The sequence below is a fragment of the Linepithema humile genome, chromosome 3 (assembly GCF_040581485.1).
Source record: "Linepithema humile isolate Giens D197 chromosome 3, Lhum_UNIL_v1.0, whole genome shotgun sequence".
Classification (NCBI taxonomy): domain Eukaryota; kingdom Metazoa; phylum Arthropoda; class Insecta; order Hymenoptera; family Formicidae; genus Linepithema; species Linepithema humile.
In genome coordinates this window covers 28,914,813-28,936,014 of record NC_090130.1, presented here as the reverse complement: position 1 = coordinate 28,936,014, position 21,202 = coordinate 28,914,813, and the positions used below count along the sequence as shown (strand labels likewise).

General features: G+C 39.1%; 2 protein-coding genes across 8 annotated transcripts in view; one reads left to right on the top strand and one right to left on the bottom strand.

Moving 5' to 3' along the window:
• Positions 1 to 21,202, bottom strand: part of LOC105676684 (A disintegrin and metalloproteinase with thrombospondin motifs adt-2-like) — a 102,863-nt gene that overhangs the window by 79,603 nt on the left and 2,058 nt on the right. The gene's annotated exons all lie outside the window — the stretch shown is intronic.
• The window catches only part of LOC105676680 (agrin-like), a 332,792-nt gene continuing 318,373 nt past the window's right edge, over positions 6,784 to 21,202 (top strand). For 3 of the 5 annotated variants that reach the window (XR_010889146.1, XM_067351409.1, XM_067351405.1), the window contains exon 1: positions 6,785 to 8,380. The gene's annotated coding sequence lies outside the window, so the exon portion shown is untranslated. Of the gene's footprint in view, positions 8,381 to 21,202 lie in introns of all 5 variants that reach the window. The other 2 variants (XM_067351411.1, XM_067351410.1) reach the window with 1 other exon arrangement.

Genomic DNA, 21,202 nt, shown 5'->3' with positions numbered 1-21,202 from the left:
TTATGTCTTCTATATTTGTTTTTATGTTTGCTTTATTGTATTGATTCGCGTGTTTCTATTAATTATATATTTATACAGATGTATCTCTTGGTTTGGAAACATTCCTTTGACAGGTTTATTAGATTGTCCCCAATTTCTGGATTTTAACGTTCTACTTCATAAAATCGATAGCGCAAACTAAAACCATTACACATGGTTATATGGCGATTAGCGCATAAACATCATGATTTATTGGATTTGATATTGAAGAGCTGCGAGGCATTGAATGCATCATTAAACGTTCGCGTTTCGTTTTACGCATTATCCTATTGCAACCTCACATAAATAATATTAATAAACATTATGAAATATATGGCACAGCGTAAACTCGAGTTGAGCCGCGATAAATATTTCATAACTTTTCACTTCAAACTTTACAGTTGCACGCAAACAAAAGAAAAAAAAAAAAACATTGTCAATGAAATAAGATACTTCACTTCCATCCGACTGTCTTATCTCTGAGATATAAAACGTCGACTCTGACGTCGTTCTATCGAGTAGTATAATACACACACGCGCGCGCACACACATCGCGATACCTGTTGGTTTCTTTTCAGAAATGCGCAAAAAATATTTGTTCGTTCCACGCGATCGTGTTGCACCTCGAATCTATCCCTCCATTTTGTGCCGTGCCGCGAACCGCAAAATAGATGAACGAAAGATCAGGACGGAGGGTAAAAGCGTACGTACACAAGCGTACACATACGCATATATACATTCCCTTTGGCGCGGTGCTTTGAAACGCACCGGCTTTGCCGGGAGAGCATATTTCGTACACGCTGACTCGTGCACTTTTCTGTTTATCCTGCGCTTCCACTCCGAGGGTGGTCTCGGAGCGCATCGACTTACGCGGGGGGACTCGAGATTCGACTTTCTCGCGTCGAGCCCCTTCGCTCCCCCCCCTCCCCCCCCCAACTCGCTCTCACCCTCTCGAAGATCTCGAAGTCGATGACAAGAACGAAGGCGCTCGACGACGGTCTTGTTTGAGCAGCGAGTTACCTTTCTCGCTCGGCGGTTTCCCATTGAGATGTTGATGAAATGTGACGACTCCGGCAAACTTCTTGGGACCGCGATGACGACATCAACGTCGCCACGCTACTTTCACAGCTTTTAACTGCGAATCGCGCCCCGAAGCGCCGATCCCTTACAATCGCGAACTTCGCAAGTTCTAATTGTATCTCGGTACGCGTTGTATCTTCATCGAACAGGCGGGCACTGAATTTAAATTAATAAACTTTTAATCGCGTTGTGCCGCTCGTAAATTTGTACGTCGGAAAATTATGGACGTATCAGGCCGGGATGTATATTTAGCAATGGAAACGCAAAATGCGAATTCTTCGTCCTCTAGCTTGCGTTCTGCGAGAGCCATTAAAAATGGCGGCTTATTATTAACTGTGGATTTTGCTTAGTCAACAACAATAAAGATAATTATATATCCATAAACATAGTTATGTTTTTCCAAGAGTATCTATGTAATCGAGAACTTTTTAGTAATGTTTCTTTCTTACGTCTTCCAATTTGCTTTAAGATTCACGAGACATTTTGTTCGCGCATTTTGAAAAGCAATACACGATGGTGTTTTATCTATATACATGCGTCAGAAATTTTTTATAAATATCTATAGAAAATGATGATGTCCGCACGTCGCATTCGTTATCGCTGTGATAACGAGCGGAATTGTTTCACTGTCGACAATTTCAGATCGAAAGCAAGGCGATATCTCTTCGGCTTAGGAGCAGATAATGATCATTGCGAGGCAGAATCGGAACGCGCAGTCGGCAACAACTCGATCTCACAATTCGTACTCTGCGATTATGAATGTTTCAAGTTTTTTAAGTTATTATATTGCACTTTAATTTGCACTTGCGCGTGCGTGCTTTTTTTAATAGCGCGAACAAACATGTACTGTTACAATGCAATTTCTGAGCGCTGTCTGAAATTATGCACTGTAACCATCGATGATATCTCGATGACACTTCCGTTTATGCAAATACACCGCGCTAATTTGAATTGGGTTGTTAGCGGGCTTAAATATTCTTCCGCGTAATTCTTGACAGTTTGATTAATTGAAGTCGAATAATTAATCTTAGCTCACCTTATTAATCATACGAGGGAGGCATGTTACTTCACAAATCTTATTGTACATGAAATTTTTTCTAAACCACTTTTGTTTTATCGATACGTCGCAATGTATCTGCAATTGTTGTACGACTTTGAATTTGTGGACTTTATTGCTACAAGAATGTTGGTTAGAAAATTAAATACTTCTACGTCGACATAAATAAGAAACTCAGCGGGTTAAAAAAAATCTTGTCACCGCCGTTGCTACTCCCGTGTCTCGTGAAAGAAAGACGCGAGATTTAATTATAAAAGTTTGCTCCGCATTAAATGCTGTGTAACAAGTATATTAATGCGCGTCTTGTATGCAAATCCGCAAATAAGACCAAAATTGTATATGACGTTAGAACGCTAAGGAGTTTGATGCACCAGTTTCCATTGTAACGGAATAACTGTCTATTTATCAGCAACGAGCGCAGACGGTTTGAAGTTCATGCAGGGTTCGACACTTCGCCGGCGCTGCCGGCGATTAATTAACATCGCGAGTGGCTGATTAACATATTATCGCCGTAAGACAGACGGTATTGCAGGTTGAGGAGAAAGACAGTCGGGGAGGGGGGGAGGGAGGGGGAGAAGCTGCGCAAGATGGAGATTACGTGGTTCGAAATTCCGTGTAGGAGAAGAAGGGGATTGAATGACGAAATCCCAGGCTTGTTCAAACGAACACAACAGTAGCGGAAGGGGAGGAGAGAAGAAGGGATCGAAACGCAGGGTTGGTTAGCGGAATTAGACGGAAGAGAAAGCGAGAGAGAGAGAGAGAGAGAGAGAGAGAAACGGAGGAAGATGCGGGGAGTAGTTCTAGAGCATCCCTTTAGGCACGTTCGACTATTAACCCCGTAGAGATTCGGAAAGGTTTCGACGACTGAAACCGCCGCCTCCACTTGGCAACCCCTTCTAATGTCTAAGCGAGACTTCTAGCTGCGCGCAGTGTCTCTGTAACAAGGGCGAATTCAGCTTTTGAGTCGGAGACAGACGGCAGCTCTCCAGACCTTCCGGCGCGGCCACGCTTTCCTCTGTATCGCCGTTTCTATGCAACGTCCTCCCTTTCACGCTGCGAAGAATCGCGCGGACGGAGACAGCATGATTAAAATGAAATCGTCACCGTCCCGTTGCCGCGCTTCTCTCCACGTAGGCTCGGCGATAGTGTCCATGATAAACGGAAGCCTTCACAGCTTTCGTATTCCCCGGCGCATTTCTAATTAACGTCCCCGCGCGTGGTATTATTTTTGCCTCCGAGTAATTAGATTCGGCGTGGTAACTTCTTTCGAGTAACAATTAAATTTTATAATATCACGATACTTTCAAGCTCACGCTTCGAGCTAAAAAATATTGTGCACATTGCTCGTGCTTGTTTTTATTTTTAAACATCACACAATATCGTTTGAAATTTATTGCATACGCAGATATTTAAAGTTTGCCTAATTGAACACTTCAGCGCTATTTGCATTTAAAATTTTTATTATTCGCGTTGAAAGTTCATCGTTTAACTTTTGTCCGAGAATTAACGTACGCATAAATAAAGAGCGCTACATTTCTTGATTAAAATTCGAATTTGAATTTCTCAAAATAACTTAACATTTAGCTCTCGGAATTTTCTCACGGAAGAATAGCGGGTTCGTTTCTGTTCAGTTCTTTTCCTCATCGACGAGACAGCGAGACGGCGTTGGCATGATTAAAACAAAATCGTCGTCGCGTTATTGCCGGTGTCGCATTTTCTGACGAATTGCGACGGAGATTCGTGGAGGAAATTCCGCGCCTCCGGCTAGGCAAAGGGTTGTGTGATTTATTACGAACACTACGTAAATGGTAGACACGATACAGTTCGTTCGCTTCAAGTGTCACTGTTTCATTTTGTAAAGACATGCCGCATTAAGAATAACGGCATCAAATACATTGCATCAAGTTTCTTAAAAGCATTTGTAATTGACGACGCGGCAATAGCTTGCAATTCGTTTTTACAATTTATTTTTCTCGAAAATAAATTTGAATTCTTCTCTGGTACGCAAATATAATTCTGGCAAAGGATAATAATATAACGATGTCTACAATATGAAATAGTAATGATTATATGTGCTTAATTGAATGGAAACCCAAGTTTCAAGTTTAACGCTATTATGAAAATTGTGCCATTCGATGACACATTTCGGGAAATCTATTAATGTACATTGTTTCAGTTCGCGCATTTGCTCAAATTTGCTTTAATATTTGATTTACGACGCTTTCATAAAACATCATAATTATGGAACTCGGAAAGTTTGTTGGATAACGAGCTGAGGACAGCGTGTATATTATCGAGCGACGACGTTATGCCGTGTCGTTTTCCTTTAACATCTTATTCTGTCGGTGCTTCAATTCTCTCTGACGCGTATAAATTACGGTAAAATAATCGGGTTGATAAAATAGTGTAGTAGCATCATATACGCTTGAAGAGGGAGCCGCGAAATATTTTTAATTACGTTCGTTCGCAGCTGCGTTCTATCACGCGCTATAATATCTATGCTACTCTGTCCGGACTATTTCACCGTGAAACCATCTATGATGCTTGTGCAAACGCGCGACGGCGCACCTGGTCGCAGCATCCAGGACGATCGGTACGAAGGAGGGAGACGGATAGAGCGGATTCTGATAGAGTATGCGAGGGCGATGCGGCGGGGAGGAAGACAGAGAGATCGCGGACGTTGGGTCGCCACAGGGGTTGCAGTATGTAGGCCAGTTGGTAAAGGCAAACGCGAACAATTTGCCGTAATAATCCGATAACTGATAATATTGGCAATTTGGTTGGGGACTAAACGGATCTCGCGGAGTGCCGCTGCGTGCGTTATCTCGATTATTGTTATTGTCCATAATCGTTAGACGAGGGAAGAATTCCGCCGTCGCGAATAAGCATCATTCGCAGACACTTATCCGACTTTCTTTCCACCGCGTAAAGTAGTTTTATCGTGTCCGCTTCTCTCCGGAGCGAGGCGGAAGACAGATCAAGTTTGTTATAAATGATGCGCACACGAGAAGTATTTTCCCGTCTTCAATTTGATTATTTGCGAATGCGTAAAACGGTGATATTATTTATTATGTGCATCAGCTGCGTATCGAGGAGTTCGGTAATCTAAAATCAAGTTTATCACTTTGAGGTGCGAGCTGCGAAAACTAACGAAATTGCTGAATCAGTAATAATGAGAACTGCTTTTGCCGGGGAATTGGTTGGCGATAATCGTGACGATATATTCTGTCGATAATTTGCTGGAAGCATTAGATATGCAACTAGGTTACTCGCGTTGTGGTTACACATCATAATTTTTAATTCACTCTCAAAAAGATCAAACTTCATTATAACAAAGCAATTATAAAAATAAAGGAAATGCGAAAAGAGAGCGTCTATGGCGAATGTGAAATATAAACGATAAAAAGCCGCGGCCGCGGCCGCGAGAAATAAATGAGACTTAATTCGATTTGACCTTTAAATGCAAAATCTAAGTAATGCAAATGTGAATCGTCGGTTTATGGCGGAATCAATCGGATCGGAAAAAATTAACGAAACGGATTGAGCGGAATTCACTCGCTAGGAGGGAAGATCACATTCCAAAATATCCTCCTTGTACATCGTCCTCGCCGAATGTCTGCCCGTCACGGAGCAGAACAAACCACGGACGCGCGATCATCTCAAGGAATCCGAGCTCAGACGCGTGGCGAGACGTGGCCTCCAAAGTTCGTCGGAAGTGGTTTCGTGGGTGATTGATTTCCCACATCAAATCGTCGGCACACACCGCCAGACGGGACGAATACGGAGTTGAATCGAGATTCTGCGGGCTGCTCGCAGAAAATCATTGAACGTGTCGCGGACCAATGAATTGATTTTTATCAATTGACAATGATTTATCATTACCGTTCGTGTAAAAAAAGTAAGCGGTGGTATCCTTTTTGTCGTATAACTTTCGATTTTATAAAAAAAAGCGAAGTGTACTCGAAATATTGATCGGCAGGGCGTAGTATAATTCTCATAGAGTTTGAGAAATATGGATTGCAAAAATTTCCATGAATAAAATCTCATTAGAAGGAAGTCTGTTGTTCATTCACGGTAAGGCTGTTGTTCTGAAATTGCATTGTATCGAGCTATACATTGGCGTAAACATGTTGATCAGTGATATATTTAAATCTGAAAATGATAAAAATTTCTCTCTATCGATATTAGTTGCAGTAGTGTTCACAATTTTTCGGAAATAAGGTGAAAGTTTTTTCGAATACAGCCGCAATAATCATTCAGTCACTCGAGTGATTAATCATTTTCAAATATAATAAAAATAATTCCGTGTCGAAAAGAGGCGCCACGTATTTTTCTACACAGTTAGCAGACCCTGGCAATCTAGTCGAGCATCAAGAAACGGTTACAATAATCTTCCCGTTAAAGAAAATGCTATCGATTTATAAATTGATTCGTCGACGTTGTCTCGCGATATCAATATCAATTTTTTTTTTTCATGCGCACCGGTCGCGTATCGCGGAACAAGAGAGTACCGAGTGGCAGGTAGCGAGTGCAACGAATGCTCTCGTCGGCCGATTCACCTGGCGCAGGCGCGCCGCTCCCGCCGTTTCCACCCTCTGCGCCCCCCCGAACCATCCCCTGTCCCCAAGGGGGAGCCGACGGAGACGGCGGACTCGTTCGACGAAGACAAGTCGAGTTTCGGGTGTGGGGTCGACTGACAGTCGAACTGTGCTTCAGTCGGCCGGCGAACTCGCGTGCCGAGCCTTCGCGTCCGCTGGTGCTCCTTTTTCTCTCTCTTTCTCTCTCTCTCTTTCTCCCTTTCTCGTCGTCCGCCCTTCGCGTATTCCGGTTCACTCGCGATCGCGACGCGTACGCGACCCAACGCGTCGAGGATGTCGCCTTGATTCGCCGCTTTTTTTCCGTTATCCGTCGCGATTTCCATCGTCGTGCGGTCGCGGTTTCGCGAGTCGGAAATCATCTCGAAAGGTGAAGCGAGGTGGTCCGTCCTGAGGTGGATCTGACAGAGGGGCGAATACTCTTTGAGAAATAAGGATCTCCCGCACGTGATGTGAGTGTCCGAATCCTCGCGATCGGATGACTTGATTCGGAAGCTTGCTGGGTGAATAGTGCTCGAAGTGGCATTCGAGGAAGTGAATGTGCAGTGCGCGACGTTTCGATTTATTGGTAAACAAGCAGCCCGATGAACGCAGTCTGCCGAATATCGATGCCAATGTAAATGATTCCGCGAGGTTTTGTAAAATTATTTACTTTAGTGAAAAAGTACTGGGCACCGTGCATCGATATCAAGATTTACCAGTCGCCAAATTATTGCAATCTGTCCTTTTCTGGATGGCACTGTGTGTGCACCCGACTGTTCCGGGAGTAAAATATCGCAAGAAATCGTGCATCGCAACTTAGAGCTTAGCTGACTCTCGGATAGTGAATTCTTCACTCGAACTCTGTTCAAAAATATTCATAATACAGAGAGTAGAAATACGTTGCTCATCGGCATCCGCCAAGTCCCATCACGCATAAAATTAGCAATGTTCTGGCGCGGAGGCCCAAGACGCTGTGTGCGATTAGTCGTTCGTGAAACCATAACTGAAAAAGATATTTGCCAGAATTCGTCACGTATTGGTGAAATCCCCGCCAGTCTGCATGTGTGATAAATTATTGGGCAATGCGTGAGTGACTTGAGAGACAATGGACTGGTAGAAATTTAGGAGGATACATGAAATTGGTGAAACTCTTTCGGTCGGTGACACTGCGTGTGACGGTAGCATATCCGCAACATATCAGCGAATCGCTTTTTACAAGCGAGCAACATATCATCTCCGTCGTGAGAAATATAATATAGCGCCGTGAGAGTCTCGTGAGCTTTACGAGCGTAGGATCGATAGTTGCCGCGATAGCCATCGTTTTCCAGCGACCTGCATTATTTCACTGGTTGGAAAAATGCATTCCCCAGCAAGCTCGCGGTGTCGGTGACGCGACCAGTGCAATGGCCAGTGGTAGAAGCGGACATTAGTCCGCCGGTCCGCGCGACGTGATGAGATTCGGCAAGTGTCGGCGAGACATTGTACTTTTAATAACGGCGCGCGGAGTGAATTCTTGCTGCACGTTGCAAGGAGGTGCCCGATCGGAATCCAATCTCGAGTGAAACATTTTAAGAACGGGACTGTGCGCGGATCGAAGCTTGTTAATTAAGGATCGGCGAGAGTCGAAACGAGGAGCGAGTGTCATCAGGTAAATATTTCCCTTAAAGTTACGGTAGCTAGATTGCAATTTTACGCCGCGCCATTTTTCTCCGCTTTCATCACGATGACGGAGGAGGGAAACGAAAGTTTTTCCCCGACGGTCATTCCACATCAGTCCACACGAGAGAGGGAAGATAGGAGTTTCATTTTTGAGCGATGAAGAGAAAAGTCGCTCGTGTTTTCAGAGTCGTGCGCCTTGTTTCCGTTGTGCACGTGGGTCGTAAAAAATTTCCTTCGTTGGGTTTTACGTGAAAGATACTCCGGGGCGAGACAATTCGTAAGGACGAAAAGGGGCGCGGGAAGTGGCGGGTGGAAAATCCCCTTTCGTTCTTTTTGGCGTACGAATTTCCGGCGACGTACGTTTACGGCTTCCGCGATCGTTTCTTTTCATGCGAAATTGGATTATCGACCTACCGTAATAGTCCTCCAGCACCTCCTCGGCGGAGAACAAGGACACGTGCTTGGGATTGTCCTCCTTCCAATTATGTTTTCCGCCAAATTCGCGAAATATGACGCGGAAGAATCGGATTTCGCAACGCACATACGAAACTTCCTTTATCGAACGATTATGAATTACGATTAGCTCATTGCGTCTTTAATCGTATTTTTGTCGAAAAGAAGCCTGCTTTCTTCTCACATCCTTTTTCTAAATATACGATAAATTTCATTTTATCCATCATACTTCGATATTTGAATAAATTTGACCAAATTAGTCGCTTCGAATTTATATTAATTCATCGTAATGTTACGTACATCTTTTTCTCGTCAAGCGGGAAGCGGAAAATTTATGTAAAAAACGAAGCGATATCCCGCCCACAGTTATCATGACACCTGCTTTCTATATTTTTCGCGAATGTGTAATAAATAGCGTTTCATTTGATTGCGCGTTCTCTCGGAACGCGACCCCACCAATAATACCATGACACAAATAATACTGTCGCTACCGCTCGAAAAATGGAATACAAATCGCCGGGATTTAGGGGCACCGAGTACCGTATCGAATTTATGAGTCGCGCGGAATGTTTTTGTTCGTTTGTTCGTTAAAGAGCGTGTAAAATTGGCGACCGGTCAATTTTATTAGCCGGGCACCGCGAATTCGATTCGACGCTTTGTTGATACGCTCCTGGTGACATCCCTCGTTTTTACCTCTTTCACTTGTTTTTCATATCGACACACACAATTGACTGACGGAGTGACATTTGACTGCGGGTCACGAACGGGTAATAGACGTGATCAGGATTTTACGGTCAGTGGTGATGAACTGACGAACCTTTCGTGCCGTAACGCACATGGCCTATAAAAAAAAAAAAAAAACAGAGGTCAGGGTCGATCTTAACTAATCGGAGCTGGAACTCGAGACGATACAATCAAGATTTTTTCACTTTACGGCTTCTTACATCGAGTTATCAGTGCGATCAGACTTGTTCGGATGATTGCAATGAAAGATCGCGCTGCCGATGATATCGCAGGTGATGATTTGTTGAACGTCCCGAAAATATCGACGAAATGATGAGAATACCGAGAGTCGCTGCCTCTCAAAGTTTATTCCAACATATGTCGCCATTAATTGCCAAATGTGCTAGAATAGGGGGAATTTCAATAACACGGCATGATTTATCGCAAACCCGGCGAACGCGGCGTGATTTGCTTCCAATTTTTCATTTCAGTTTTATTTGCCTCCTGAATATATAACTCATGTAGATATTGTGCTCTGTTTCGTTAAATAATAAAACATGGTAGCAATTAGTTTTCGCAATAATGCAGTTGATTGATGTATCAGTTTCCAAGGTATTTTTGCAGCGGGAGAAATTTGTACCAAAATATATGTTACCTTTTTTTCTTTGTGTTTGCGACGATTTAACATAAGCCGCAATTAAACCTTTTATTTCATTTTGGAAATGTATTCGTACCTGTTACTCATTGCCAGCGTTTATTGCATTTCGCGTTACGCACGTCATCTTCTGCATTCGGCTTTAACGACAACGGCTGAAAAATATTGCACGTTTCAGCGGGATGTCGAAAATTGCAAATTTAACGCGTAATTTGACAAAGAGCGAAACACCGATGCTAATTCGGCGCGACGTCACTTAGTGTCGATGTGGAAGTAACGCGATCGATGATAAACGTGGGCTCCGCGTCGAAATCCCGGCGAAAGGCTTGACGAGGTGGGGGGCCGCAGCAGCTATCTCGCCGCAATTTCGTACATTACCGGTCTTAATCGCAGGAAAGTTTACCCGGAAGCTTCCCACGTTGCAGCTTAAGTTCGCGCGATATCGGCCGGATCGATTGGCACGCCACGTTGTTGTAACGATGACGCCTAAGAGATAAAGTCCCGATTGGCCGCGGAAACTCTGAGGCAAACTGTAATGAGACTCATCGGGGATTACTCGGCAAATCATTATCTCGATCGCGCCATCCTTTAACCCTCCTTCGCTCCTGAGTCATTATTAACAATAATGCTGGTCAAAGCTTCTTATTACGGGCAGAAGTTGAAAAGTAAAGGAATATTTAAGGAATCAGACCCTTTAAAAAAACTTTTTGTACTTTTTTCTCGTATAAAAGTGGCTTCAAAAATTGTATAAGATAAAGATTGATGAGAGATGATAAAACATTTCACGTTATTCTAACGGAATGAAAATCTATATCGTATTTTAAAAATATTCTCAGCATTAATTAACTATCGACGGATTTTTTGAATAATTTGAATTCTCCACCTTGGTTTTAAGAAGAATATTGGGTTTATATATTGTATAATATAAATATTAGATTTTAGTTTTATGTATAATAAGTGTAATAGAGATATTATGTAAAATTTTAGAATAGCTGTAACAGATGTTTGTTATAAATTTTGAAATCTCTGCGAATTAAGTAAAAGCACACAATGACATTTTTTTGCATAATTTTAATAAGTTTGGGAAATTTATATCTACATGTATATTTACTATGAAATCAATATCGTAAGTGGCAAAAAACTATTTTACGCTCAAATTACAGGTACGATAGAAAGTATCCTTACTTTTGTTCCGCTTATTTTTTGAGATATAATCTGGTGCATTAATGATATCCGATACATTTTACGGTCGAGTTTCCCTGCAATACTTTTTTTTACTTTATTTTAAGGAGTTTTACTTTAAGGATACATTTTAGTTCACACAGTTATTTGTATAATTCAGTTGCTTATGCTTGCAAAGAACAAACAGGAAGCAATTAACTGTTTCGACATATCTTTGTGAATATAGACGCATCATATTTTATCGATGCACTCGATTGTATACAGGATGATTCAAAACAGCCTGATGCCCTTAAAATGTCATATTCTTGAGCGATTTCCCAGACGATTGTTCCTTTAGCGAAATTTTGTTCGAAGGTTAGTTTCTGAGTTATAATGGAAAATACTATTCACGAGTCCAGTACAGCGAACAGACAGGAACGCGCGATACATTATGAGACTGTCAAGTGTTACGTTAAGTCTTACGATGCGTTGCACGTCCCTGCCTACTCATTGTACCGAAAACTCGTGTAGTTATTTTCAATCTAACTTATTATAACTCAATTTCTATAACACTAACTTCATTATAATTCAAAAACTAAGCTTTGGACAAAATTTTGTTAAAGGAAAAATTGTTTTAAAAATAAAAAATATGACATTTCGAAGACATCAGGTAGTTTTTGAATCACCTTGTATACAACGTTCATGCATACGCGTTTTTAAATTATTTTACGTTTATTGAACAATCTATCTGCATAATATGTTGTGCTATTAAAAAGAGATGGATTTTATTAATCTCGGCATATTAAATGTCGTTATAAAATATATGCTTTTATATAATAGTTCTTTATCTCTTTGTGCATTCTTCTTTTCATGGATGATATTTTAATCTATGATGTTACATCTTTGTTTTGCGATAATTAAGCATCTTTGATTGATTAAAAGGCATATTTAATTAACTATTTCTTCAATATTGTATTAACGTCGCTTTATCTTTTGCGCCCTTTTGCTGTTAAACAGTATTCTTTTATTATTTATTTTTAATTAATATAGTTTCTGTGTTGCATTTTTGACTACTATCGCGCAGACTATCTTCTTAAATATATGATTCTGTAACTTTTTTCTGCTTTAGTGTAAAAATTACATGCTCTTACTTCATTTTATGGTACATTTATTTTTCTAAACTGCTAAGAAGACAAGGCAAAAAAGAGGGTTCTTCAGGTTCTGTTTACTACGGCAAAGTTCTCGGTGTGGTCCGGCAAAATTATTCGGGCCAAGAAACCGGAACCGCATTCGTACTCCGACATTACTTGTTAACGGCAATTCGTAACTTCGGACAATTATTCAGTGGTCTAATTGGTCCGCCCGTGGTTCTCTGACCACGTAACTCTCGTAACTAATAATAAGAAATAGCTCTGAAGTAAGCTGTTTTTTATTTCTTTATCGGATTCATATGGATTAATTACACTTGTAAATGATCTTTTTATGGAGCGAATTATTGAAAGACACACGTTGTTGCACATTTTTGTCATAATTTTGCAAAATCACTTAATATCTTTATTGTAAAGAAAAATTTTTATTTACGAATTTCTTGATAATTATATCATTGAAATTGAAAATTCAACGAGTTTGTTCTATCCGATTGGCATAGTTTTACTGTTTTACTGCTCATCATTCAGCAAAGTTCTGCACATCTCAAAAATTCTTTCTTTATCGACAATGCTGCAGGATAAGCATTTTGTTATTAGTAGTTCACTATTAATTTAGCAGCGGCTTGGTAAGACGAACGCAATCTTTCTCAAAGAAGTGTGTTTAATTTAGTTCCTGGAGTCACAGCGAAGATCCTCGGCAATCACGCCCGATCATAAACCCGAGTAATCCTCGCAGAATTTAATTAGGACTACTTTCTCTTTGCGCGTTTTGTAACTACCTTGTAAGACGAGTAATTTTATTCAAGAATTCCGACGGCCATTCTTTTTCAAGTATTCAGGCGTTCGTTTATTTTATCGCCGGCGAGATAAGAAGCAAGGCCGGCAGTTCGTAAAGGATCCCTTGCGAAAAGTTTATTAATTGCGAGCGAAGTAACGAACACTTGCACACTTTCACGCGCAATCAATAAACGCTAAACATTGCTCATAATAATTTATTGTATAATTTTCGATTTTTATGTCAAAGACGAATTCTTCTACTAATTTATTCTAATCTTGTTCTCCGCATTTCCGCGGAAATGAAAGATTTCGAGGGATTAAATTTTGTTTCACTCATAATTGGGCACGATACTTGTAACTAATTGCCGCTTTCGATGGAAAGCGATAGAAAAGAGGATAGAACGAAAATCTCGAAGACGGATGAGGTATTGTATTAAGGAAAAAGAGAATAGGATGTAATTTAGTCGCGACTATCCGTTCTTTTATGAGAAAGTGCATGGATAACGGCTCGTAAGAAATACAAATTGTCTTAGATAAGGCCACACCGCTCTGATCGTTCTGATTAATGTCTGGCTTCCTTGATACACAGCAGCGTAGTCTGTACGTGAGCATGAACATGCAGTCGATTTAGAGGCGCTTTGGGTGTGATTACGAGCCAGCGAGGTAATGCTCTTCTAGAGTAGCAATTTTTGCATTGCACGTCGATGATTTTTTAAAAGTAAATGTGTAAAAGATGGAATAAGAGGATAATAGTGACTAAAAAATAATATTCTTATTATACATATAATTACAAGCTAATGTATTTTTTTGTTTCTTGCGTTTTGAAACATTTTTACTCCTGACAAATACATTATTATCATATCATTCATATCTTTGTTTTGCTCGTTAAGCTCGCTCGGGAGAAGAATTAACTTTCTTCGATCGGAACGATCTTTTCTTTCGCGCTGCAAAGCATTCAGGGCGTTTTATTACAAGTCGCATGCTCACTTATCCGTTTTTTCTTTCGTGGATATTTTTTTTTCGGGATTAATTAAAGTGAATATTTAGGATGCATCATCGTTCAAGCATTGGATATCTCACGTAAATTGATCTATATGTTAATCAAATTAATTATAATGCGCGTCTGCAAATATAGCAGAGTTTATCGGGATTCGAGGAGTACGTATTCCTACGTGGGAAAATGTTGTGTTTGCTCCGCCTGATCAAATAGACGCGCGTGTCTGGTGAATAGTACGTTCCATTTATTGTCTCTGCTCAGCCTAGCCTAGCTAATCCCCCAGTGTGAATGCAACCCATACAGAATGCGGCACGAATGATGTAAGAAATAACCGACACGAAAAGAATCCCTTCGCGCTTATCCCGTTCATCTTTTATTACGATTTGCATTGCGCCTTTTGTCTTGCTTTTCGTTGTCAGTTGCTCTCGTCTCACTTTTATCAATAATTTTAATCTTTCACGGAGTGATTTTAACAGGACTTGTTCAGATATCGAATCAGAAAACGTTTGTATCATTTGTGGCTGTTCAAACACGCAGTATTTTATTTTTCGGAGTTCTACAATTTAATATTTATATATCGCTTTATTTTATCTAAAATTTTTAAATCACATTTGCGAATTTGTTTGAATTTAACACTTTATTTCTAAGATTTAAAAAAAAATTTTTTTAGTTTCAAAATCTATACATATGATAAAGTTAAGCGTGAAAATAACTATTTCATCTTGTATACGACATTTGCAATTATTTGTGTATATTTAATAAATTTTGAATAATTAAGACGCAACAATTATCAATATTTAAAATATCTATTATTCTTTATGTATTAAAAGAAGTAAATTATCGATAAATCATATCTTAAATAATTGAAAATTCTAATGCCTTGTTTAAGGAGAAGAAATGTGTAAAAAAATTTGGCAGAGTAGCGCTTTTGCATGATTGTATAAAAATGTCGAGCCTTCATTGTACAGCCATTGTATATTTTTATATATCTTGTATATTTTTTATTTTATAGAATCTATTCCGTAACGAAATTCTTTTTGATTTATCGTGGCCACATAATTTACAAATGCTCCAACGAAGATACTTTCCGTAATTGCATTGTTTGATTATCTCGCAATTACGCATGCGGAAACTGCTTTTACATTCATTATCTCGATCACGGGATGTAGTCATGCTTAGTTCTGTCGTTGACGTATCCAACCCAGCATTAAAGGGTAATAACATCGACATTCTGTTTCACTAATACACCCATCTCTGCTACAAGGATAGATAATGCGGATAAGCAAGGCAAGATAACAGTATTTTGCTCGCCTACGTTATACATTTCCAAATTTTTTTCAATTTTGTTAATATAATTCTGGTAATGTAATCTAATTTTATTTTGAAAACTCAATTTACTCTATCAAAATGTCTTGCGTTGTTTGTCATTAATTTACGTCTTTTATTAGTTTTTATAATATTTATATTCTTATTATTAATTATTAATAACATATTCCAATAGAGAAATGAAGATGAAGCATTATTTTTCTAGCGTTCGCAATAAAATGTCATCAGTTGTAATTAAATCACAGTTTCCATAAGTCTCGCATCGCCATGTTCGTATGAAATAAATGAGTGGTTCGGAGTTGCCTAACCAACAATTTCTCTGAAATGAGATATTGAAGTCCAAATGATCGTTTGCAGCCGCACTGTACAGGAATCAGTGATTATAAAATTTTGTTGGTTAGGCAATTCTGGCGCTGAACCACTCAAATGAGTGGTTTTTCGTTGCACGCAATTTCGAATTTTTTCCGCGTTCAGCATTTCCGCGAGCGCGCTAACTTCGGTAGGGCGGCCAGACGGTAATTTTCAGCGAATGAAACGAGCCGCACGCCGACAGTTTATTACGACTGTAGCGTGATTTCAAAACTGCCGCATCGATGATGGTGAACGGTGACGCGTGAATTGCCGGCACGTTAAAGTAACGTAAAAAAGGATTGCAAAATTAGGAGAGCGACGCGTTGACAGCGTCCGGAAAAATTATTCTCTAGAAATATTTAAACAATATGAAGAGGATCCAGTGAAAAAATACTCAAAATCCGGAGAATAACATGAAAAGATAATATTATGAAATGGGAACATTTTGAACATTTCATTCATTTTGGATGCGGTCACAGTTTGGACTTTTGTCAACATTAGGGATTGCGATATTTTTCTCGCTTTTGCGCGCTCATCTCACTTTAATCTCCGACATTTCGAAACAGCGATTTTTCCGGCTCGGTAACATTTTGGACAAAAACATTTTCAATACAGTAGTGACGCAGTTCTAATGCTAGGACACATTTTTATAACGATGAGAACATAATCTTTCGGAGATTTCGTATTGATGGCAGACAAATTTTATGCGTGTGTAAATATTTGACGAGATTGCCAACCTTCCATTGGCCATGTCGCTCTTTGTTGGGTTTGAAAATATGTAGTATCTGCCGTGAAGTGTATTGTCAACGGAACGACCGAGCCGGTCTCTCGAGGAACCCTTTTATATTCTGTCGAACGGCCAACAGTGGAACCAGAAGAGGAAGACCGATCAAGACCACTGCTGCTGCAGATTTCTGACTCACGGTAGAGCCAATCTTTGCCTTTTCTCAGAACATGGCAGAGAAAGAGGAGATGAAGGCATAGGAATGAAAGACGCAGAGGTGGGGAAAGGAAGGAGAGATTACCTCGTGTAAAATCGTGGCAGCGACTTTTCGTCGTTCGCGAAATAGCCATGGACAAGTCGACGAATTTCTTTCTCCTCTTTTCATCGCCAGTAATTCCGCTGGACGAAACTCGCCAGCGCAAGCTACTCAGACTTCCGCCAGACAAAGACACTCTTTCGATGATGAATCTTCAACCATGAAAGGACAACATGATAGCAAGTAAGACACGCGGCTTGTCCGATTCTGCTCGCGCTAAATAGTTGGGAAAACACTTGAATTTATTTTTCTCTATTTTTAAGGTTTTCAAATGGATTTGAGCTATTTGGGATCCTAACCTAAATTCAGATATATGCTTGAATTAAGCTGATCTGCGCAAATCTGCGAGTTTCCTCAAATAATTTGTAGTTAATTGAGATAAAAACTATCACAGCTTGCGGCAGGGATGCGAATTTCGCGTGTCTCGATCGATGACAGATCTCTAGTGAAAAAAAGTGACGTAAAGTTCGTCTCGCGAGCGAAAGAGAGAGAGCTGGGGCCAATAGTAAACCAAATTAAAGACCTCGCGTGAGGGCGGTAAAGCAATTTCGTAGTCCCGTACGGGGTTCTTCGTGAAGCGCTTCTACATCACTGAGCGCGAATAGCAGGCGTGAGAGTAATGGCGAGAGACGAAGGACCAGAGACCCATAGGATACAGGATGCAGGATCTCCTTCCCGCGAACAATCACGGCAGAATCCCCGTTTTGCCAGTACATATTTTTGTATCTTGGTATCAAAAGAATTTCTCTTAATGGTTTAATAAAACCCTGTTTTCTCCTAAATTTTTTTAAAACGCAATTTGATTATTTTATCATGCATTGAATTGTATTAAAACTGTCAAGTAGAAATATGTATTGGTTTGTTAATTTGTGTACATTTTAAGAGAATTTTTTAAAATAATTTTTTTCCACACTTGGAAAATAACTTATTAATGTTTTTTAATATTTTGACATTAATTTTAAGAGAAGCAAAAGAAAAGTCAAAAATTTGTTACAAATTGGAATATTATTTAATATTAATAATATTCTAATATTTAATTTAATATTCAAAATTAGTAGTAAGAAGAGACAAGGATTTATATTTAATTAGGATTTAATTTAATTTAATTTAATTTAATCTCTTACAGAAGCATATCATTTCTTGTGTTAATCTGCTTAGTTGAAAGTGTCACACAATTCTATAATCTTCTATATCTTCTATTCTATAATCTACATACATCAATATGATATTGTTACTATGTAATCATTTTTCGATAAAAGACAGTGCAAAAGTTGCTTCCGTCGTTGTTCGTCGTTAAAACGCTAGTCTGCGGTTGTGAAATGTGTTGCGAAATGCAATAATATAAAGTGCAATCAGAAGCAGCGCGGTGTAACGATAAATTGCAACGAGATGCAGTAGGCGTGGCAATACTCTCTCTGTTGTGCCTTCAGCTGATATTTCATCGAATATATCTGCGTGAGATATCTCGAGAGCGGACGACACTAATTTTTTAAAAACGTCTATTACGCGACGTGAAATGAGTTATTATAGAGTGGAAATGGTACGAAATTTGCATTATATCGAGTGCATGCTCGGGTAGATCGAGTCATACGATATTAATTATAGAAACGGTATGCGGACTTATCGTGCCACGGAATATATCGCGCGCGATACAAGTATAGTTCATTGCCGTGCTATTCATGCATCACTGATTGATGTTTTAATTAATGCCAATTTTACCCTGCAATTTTTTGATCGCTAAATAATAGAAAATGAATATTATAGTGTTTGGTGCTTAAATGTATATTTTGAGAAATTAAAATTTTTTACAATCGAAGAAGATTTAAGGAAATCTATATTAGTAAATCAGAATTTTACACGCCTATTTATTTGAAGGAGATTCGGAATGTAGCTATTAGATAAATTGTAATCGACTTTATTATCATCCCGTTCAACTGTTTGCGTTTCGTGACACAAATTCTTTTTTTTTTCAGTGCGATATGATTATAATCTGTATTGACCAGCTTTCATGACGTTTAGACTTTAATTAGTAAAAGGCTCACATGCTATGGATGTGTTTTTTTTTTAACGGTCAAGGCAGAAAACCAAAAGTATAATCTTTTGATCTACAAACGCATACATTGTGTCGATGAATTCATCGAAATGTTTGCAATAAGTCGAAAAAGTTTATGTGCGATAATATTGATTCTTCGATATGGCGGTATTTAAAGAAACGTTAATTTTTTATGTACTAAAATTTTCAAGCTTAATTACATTAAGAAAGTAATTTACTTCCCTAAAAGTTTTATTACTAAAAGTATATATTTTGTTTAAAATAAGTAAATATAATTTATCGTTTGCTACGAAAATTATACTTTATACGTCCAATACGATGTGCATCGAAAGCAATAAAGACCTTCAGTCTTATTTCGCCAGTGATTCATGTATGCATAGGTTTAATAGGCGGTATTCAATCCGCAATACATTGTGAGCTATGGAATACCCGCCTTCGCTAATTCGATCAGTTACACACGCGACGCGTATCGCCTTGCGCGCCTTCCTTCGCGAGAATAACGTACCATTTTATCATCCATCTTTATGCTGCCTTTTTTACATTCACGCAATCGTAAAACACAGTTCTGGCACAGATCGATATTTCTACCTTATTCCACAATTTCAAAAAGTCGCATACGTTAACGTTATTCCGAAGTAGCTTAGCTACAATTTTATACATTTTTTTTTTAAAGCACGGGAGAGAATAGAGTATTTAATATTTTGTTCTCATATTTTTGTTAATTAATTGGCATCTAATATTTAATATCGTTCCGAGTTATTTTGTGGCACAAAGTATAACCTATCACTCTCTCTCTGTTACAACAGCTCTCAACTTGTGCCTTGCCTTCAGCCTTTTGTCCGCCATTATAGGTAAACCTTTATTAAGTTTTCAGTTTCGGAGAACACGTGCCCGTCCATCATGTCTGTCGCTGTCTTGCGAATCGGGTTTTAAATTGTGGCGTGAACAAGAGAGCGAGGATAAATTATTGCGGCACGTAATACACGTTGATTCGCGATGACGCGCGGATCGCAAGTAGCCGCAAAGGTTTCGCGTAGCAAAAGTTTGACGTCTTTTACATTGGTCTTCGCCTGCATATATACGCCCGCGTAAATCGTCCTTTTATGTAAATTCTCGCTTGATTTTAGCCGAGATTCTCGGTTTGCTCGACGAATTTCCGGAAATCTTTCCCGCATCAAAATTCATGAAGATTGCCCCTGCGGAGCGTTTCGGCAGATATACGAACTTTTTTTCAGTTTTTGACTGTAAAAAATGAAGGTTCTTTTTATTTCCAATCTTTTGTATATTTCTTTCATATATTTTATATCTTTATCACACTTGCTCTATAAAATACAGTCTAGAAAGTTTTAAATTTATCTTTATTATCATACACACTTTTCTTATTTATAACAATTCCGAAAATTTCGTTTAATTGCTCGAGAACAGAATAGTACTATTTGTAATCTCACTCTACTCTTACTTTCTCTTCTCTTCCGTTTCGTTCTCATTCTTTTTCAATATAAAGAGAGATATTCCTAACGTGGCTTCCAAATGCTTGCTATTCTTACCGGAATTTCGCTTTCTGTTTATAACTTTTAATCAATAATGTCTTTTGAAGAGATCATGCACTAACGCAATACGTATGCCACGTATATCCGTCTTATTTGCTCCGTCGCTTATTCGCGGCATTTTCTTACACCCCGAGGCGGCTATTGTCAAGGAGAAACGTTTATTAAGTCTTCAACTTCACCAGACGCGTGTCTGTCCATCAGAGTGAAATTGAGTTCCCGTAGATCGTCTTTCGACCAACACATTGACGGCTCGGTGTAATGAGAAGTCAAGGTACCGCGTATCTAGTAAGTTTTATTTTAATTCCCTTCCGCGTCTAACTTTGAAAAATCACACGTTTCTCAGAATAAAATTGTCATTTCGGTTATAAACCTTTTGACGAATCAAAACCTATATTATTTTTAGTGAAATATAGTTTTAATTTCTGATATCAGATATAAATTTAATATAAAAGTATATATATATTATAAAAAATAAAAAGTTTGTATATAATTTTTGTATTAAATAAAGCTAGGTGAGTCTTGTAATGTTTCCCATTAATCCATAATCCAGATTAATTTTAACCAATATATACGAGAT